Consider the following 6,000-nt stretch of genomic DNA (forward strand, 5'->3'; position numbering starts at 1 on the left):
TGCTACGGAACTAAAAGTGGTTGTGTCTGAATACAGATGGATCTGTTTCACTAACAAATGGAAGAGGCCCGGTTGAGGGGGTTATAGCGGAAGGTGACTAGATCACTGGTTTCAGCAAAAATGCTGGTGTGAGCTCCGTTTTCCAAGCTGGGCTTTGGGGCATTTATGAAGGTCTCATCGTCACATGGAACCATAGACTTTCAAGATGTTGGTTGATGAAGATCCCACCCTAAGTCAGCTCTCCCTTGTTAGAGCAATCGCAGGCTTGTTTCAAAATAGCTGGGAGATAAAACTCCAATGGATTTCAAGATCTGGAAATAGAGTGGCCAATCGATTTGTAAAGCTTGCCTTAGATCAGCAGTTCACCCTGGTGCAGTACGCTTGGCCCCCTGTAGACGTTGAAAACCTTCTTGACTTAGACGCTGTCTCATTGCAGCAGAATCATGTCTAGCAGCTTTAGTCTATGTATTAGGCTCTTTCCAATTCAAAAAAAAAAACAACTCTTTGGGATCCTTCCTTTCTTCAAACGGAATGAACCAAGATAGAATCAGACCGATTCTCTAAATGCCTTACATCTTTTGCTCCTTTGCCTGTTAGAATAGTAGTGGTAATTGTTGTTTCCATTCAATCACCATACTGCCTTCTGAGCTCGGGTGACAAATAATTGACCACAGCTAAAAATCAGGGTATCTGAAAACCTGTTTTTCTCCAATTTTTTCAGTTTACATGTACTCTTTTCTACGTTACTTGAGTTCCGTTCTGGATAGTTTGGTGGTAAAATTCTTATAATCAGTATAATGATTTTCAGCTAAAATTTGCAAACAAGGGAGCCTAGTGATGGTCAAAGCTGTTTGGAGTGCAATGAAATGTGAATATCCTGTTCAAAAATTTAATCTCCATCCTTGGCATGATCCTTCACCATCCCAACTACGACCCTTATCAAATCAACGCCTACGGACGCTGTCTCAATGTCACAAGACATGGTCCTTCTCCTTTAGATTCCCCAATAAAACTTGCACACCATCCTCCAACCTAAATCTAGAGTACAAGCAATGAATTGAAATTGATTTTCAGCACTCTACTATAGTTCTGATGTACAAAAACTAAGAAAAACAGTTCTCTGAAAAGGGTTTCTTAACCCAAAGCATTTTATAATTGCTGCATCAATAAAAATTTTGATGAGGAATTGAATTTAATAGCTTTACAGTAGAAAAAAAAATCCAAACTAAAACAAAGTCTTCATCAAGAGAGGAAATTGTTTTTGATCAATATTTTTTTACGGGAGAAAAGACATTCTTTCACCTTGATATGCAGAGAAGCTCCCCACCCCCTTCATAAACATCTTGAACAATAGTTTCAATGCTTCAAAATGCTAAATACAATTGATTTCCAAGAGACCAACACAATTCTCTTGGAATGGTTGACTTGATTCCTATTTGATAAATCTCCAGCCATTTCAGATACTCAACCTATCTAATTCTAACTTTAAACATCGATGGAACCACCGGTTCCTGAACTACTAGGGACCATCCTTTTTCCTCTGCTTAAAAGCCTTTTTAAAGACCTCAATCTTGTTGGCATTGGTGACTTTGATTCCTCCTCCGGGAAATTATCGTTCGCATTCATTGGAACATCAATCACCAGCATGCCTTGTTGCCTGTCACTGCAGGATGCCGTTGATGACGAAGCAAAAGCTGCACTTGAGGCTGAGGCTGAGGCCGACGCAGATGAACCCTCTTCCAAGTTGGCACCACCGCTGCTGACCTGACCTTGATGATTACCCCAAAACAACATATTTGTAGGGAAAGTAGGAGAATCTGTGGAATACCCAGAAGCCAAATCATCACGTGGAGACTGAATATGACCATTGTTCACTTCATCTCCGAACATGCAGAACTTGGATTCTCACCCTCAACAGCAACAACAGAGTTCCTACAAAGAGGACAAGTGGAGTGTGACTTAAACCACATGTCAATGCATTCAACGTGGAAGCCATGGTTGCATTTTGGAAGCAGCCTCCCTCTCTCTCCTCCTACTACCTCACACAAGCAAACCGCACATTCAAGCCCTTCTTTCAACTCTTCTTGGCTAAAGATCAAAACGGGAAGGGAAGCAAGGATTGTGGGATCAAGGCCTTTAGTTGCACGCATAGGATGAGTAGTGTCTTGTCCAGGGGCAAACACGAAACGACGTCGGCGGCGTGAAGAAGACGGGGGAGTTGGTTCTTCGACGCGCCACCAGAACCATTTAGCATAAAGATGAAGAAAAAGCACAAAAACCACCACTAAGAAGAGAATTATTATGGCGATGATCATGATCTTCCCTGTTATTGCCACTGCTTTTGATTCATCTATGTTGGGTTCCATGACTTTCAAAAAGAAAAAGGACAAAGCTTTTAACCTTTTAGCAAATGAGAGCAACTAAGATGAGAATTTGAGTGAAATTCTGCAAAATACAACTACATAAAAAACAGTAAAAGAATGGCAGAATCAATGTGGGATTTTATTTCCTGGGGAAAATGAGAGATAACCAAACGAGAGCTTTTATTTTGTCAGAAAAAGAAAGACTAGCTGTCTATTCTCTGAAGTTTAACGACAAGAGTCCAAAATTGCAGGACTCAGCTGGGATTTTGTTTCTGAACAAAAGAAGGAAAAGTTTATGAATTTTCCAAACCAAGCCGGGATTTAAAGAGTTAAAGAAAGTAATCAGAAGAATATAGAAAAATAGATGAAATTAAGGAAACCAGATATCATAAAATGGAGCATTAAATTCTTAAACCAAGAGAGCCATTGAAATGCAACGTGGGAAGGTGGGTTTTAAAAGGATCAAGGAAATTGTAGATACAAGTTGGAAGAGAATTCAAAGAAGGGATCCCCCGAGAGAAAACGTCCACTTTGAGTCTTTGAGGACTCTTACGATGCTGAAAAGTAAAAGAAAAAAGAGACTTTTTGGACTTTGCCTTTGAAAGAAATATTGGACACAGCGCGCTGTTCTGAAACGAGCGAAGAAGAAGACGCATCTATGGTCCAACTCTAATACTCTACAACTCTAATATTCTACAACTCTTGTTAATGTTTCGCTATTTGCACTGGGGGCTGCACTTGTATTCTACCATTCTTTTTTTTCCCCTCGAATAAACTATAAAGAGGGTATTTTTTTATTTTTCTATTTTAATCATTCATTTTTTAAATTTTATATTATTAGAGTAAACAAATTTGGTCGATCTTTTTAAAATATATATATTTGGTCGAGTATCCAAGCTACTTATATATGTTCTCTCATATTCTCTTAAGTCTAGGTTTTAGATCCACTAAGAGCACTCTCTTTTCTTTCCCTAAGGTTCTCTCTTCTCTCTCCCCTCTAGATAAGATTATGATTAAATTAGGATTTCTTAAAAACTTATATTATTACAATCAAACCAAATAATCTTGGTAATAAAAGAGTAGTTGCTATTTCTTAAGGTTTCAGGTTCGAGCACGAGCACCATGAATGTTTAAGGTATAAGCATTCAATGTCAAATGATTGAAACAAAGACAGACGCGAGATTTTATGTTAGGGGCGAACTTGAACTTATAAAATTCTAGATGAGACGAAAACATATTTATAATAGAGAATACATATAAAAAAATCTAAAATATATTTTAATTTAAAATTTTAGGGGGCAACCGCCCCACCTTAATCCATCTCTAAATTAAAAGTTATTATTAGATAAATATTATCTTTTACTTACATTAAATTAATAAAAATACCTTATATTATTATATAATAACCAAGTAAAAAAAGTTCCATTTTTTTTCAAATCCTTGTTTTTGAGGTGACATTGCTTAACTAAAACATAATTACCTTTAATCAAGTTATGTATTTTTTCCCTTATAATATACTTTAAACTTATTATATGATTTAATTTTATATTTTAATTTAATATAATATAAATTTTATGTTTATTATATATTATTTAGTTCAAATAATTAACGATTTCTATTAAATTATTAATGTAGATTAATATGAATCGAGTTAGATAATCAATTCAATATTCATAATAATTGATTATGTTTGGAATTGTTGATATTTACTTAAAGGATTTCTATTGTATTTTAGATGCTTACGTTAAACCATTCATCCAATACGAGAAATGATAGTCAAAATGTGAAACGATTTGTAGAAATCTGTTTTAAAGACAACAGTAGCGGCGGACCTAAAAATTTAAAAACGAGAGTCTAAAATTTTTATTTTTTTAAAATAATGGGTATATAATTTTTTTTTATTTTTTTAATACAATAAACTAAATTTAACCATTTTTGTAAAATAATATCGGCCGGTAACAAACAGATGAGTGTAATGGAGGACATAAAAAGTTGGGGAAGACTTCATCACTATATTTGTGCACCAACCAACCATTCCATGGAGCCATAAAAATTTTAAACAAATAAGGTCAACTAGTTTGACGGGTAAGTATTTTCAATAAATAAATTTTGACTTTGATTGTTTGTGGCATTGACTAGTACAAGATTATACATTTTGCTTTTTCCTTAGAAATAAGGATGTAATTTAATTCTTAAGATTTTCTCTTTTTTCAAGTAAAATTTTAAAAAAATCAAATCCATATCTTTATTCTCAAATAATAATATATTTTATTTATAAAAAAAATTTAACCTCAGTAAACTCTCAAGATAAACACAATGGAAATAATTTATTTTGTAAAGGATATTGAAACAACCATTTGCGTTCCATAAGTGACGGTGGAGTTGAAGTTACAGTCTTGAGCGCTCCGAAAACTCAAAACGCATCGTGTTGAACCGGCAGTTGAATTAGTGAAACGCAGGTAATCTGTCAAAGCAACTATCACCAAAATCATTGCATTTTTTGAACCCTGTTTTTCAGGAGCAGTCAGGGTGCTACCAAAATATCAAATCGCGTACATTGACATGGAATGGAAGACCGCAACCCCCAAGTTAACGGACTTCTACTGCATGCTTGCTTGGGCCGATGGGCGTAGGCTTCTGTTCAACATATAACGCTGGAAGCTTGGTTTTGGTAAATATCAGGCATGGTTCATGGCCAACACAGAGTGTTGAAAATTAAGCAAATGGGGCGGTGGCTTCAACAACGGAAGCTGAGAAGAAAAATCAAAGATAATTCGCCAAACACTAATTGGTTTCGATTTTAGACTTTTTCAGTTGATCAAAGTTGACATATAATCATAGCATCCGATTGGTTTTGGTCATAATTAAGTCTAATTAAAGTAGACTAATATAATTTTCAATTCTTATATGATTTACTAATAGGGTGTTTAATGTGTTGAGTAGCTCGAATTCGATTTGAACTTGAGTTCGACTCGAGAACTTAAAGAGATGAGTTGAATAAAGTTCAACTTAATTCGATAAGTTCGTGAGCAACTCGGTAAATTTTTATAACCTTTTAGTAGTTAACTTAAAAAATATATTTCATTCAGAAAATTATTAATTTACTAATAGATAATAAAAAATGATAAGTTATTAATATATTAATTTTCTAATAAATAATTTAAAATATTAAATTATTAATTAATAATTATTATTTTACTACACCCAAAAATCAAACTTTAACTATTATTTTAATGTATTTATTAATTGTTATCTTGGTGTTTAGACTTTGAATTTGTTTTATACACTCTTTTGATAAATTTTGGTTAAATTTATTAATTTATGTTTATATTAAGTTCTATATAGTGTTTGTAGATTTTACTTATAGTTAAAAAAATAAAATAAAAATTTTTGGTGAGCTTAACGAGCAACGAGTCAAGCAAATTTTCTTAATGAACACGAGTCGAGCAATAAATTTTCTTAACGAGCACACATTGAATAAAATTTTAATGAACTTATCTAGCGACAAATAAGTCAAACAACAAAAATTTTTGAGAACACAGCCCCACTTAAAGTTAATCATGAATCGACTATTCGTAAAACTTTGGATTCTTTAGTTGCGTAGGAGTTGGTGTTTATATGCCTTTATGGTCAACAA

General features: G+C 34.0%; 1 pseudogene; it reads right to left on the minus strand.

The window, feature by feature from the left end:
- Positions 1 to 1,327: 1,327 nt before the first annotated feature.
- On the minus strand, positions 1,328 to 2,823 carry LOC120131671 (annotated as a pseudogene).
- Between the last annotated feature and the right edge of the window lie 3,177 nt (positions 2,824 to 6,000).

The sequence above is a fragment of the Hibiscus syriacus genome, unplaced genomic scaffold (genome assembly GCF_006381635.1).
Source record: "Hibiscus syriacus cultivar Baekdansim isolate YM2019G1 unplaced genomic scaffold, ASM638163v2 tig00110556_pilon, whole genome shotgun sequence".
Lineage (NCBI taxonomy): Eukaryota > Viridiplantae > Streptophyta > Magnoliopsida > Malvales > Malvaceae > Hibiscus > Hibiscus syriacus.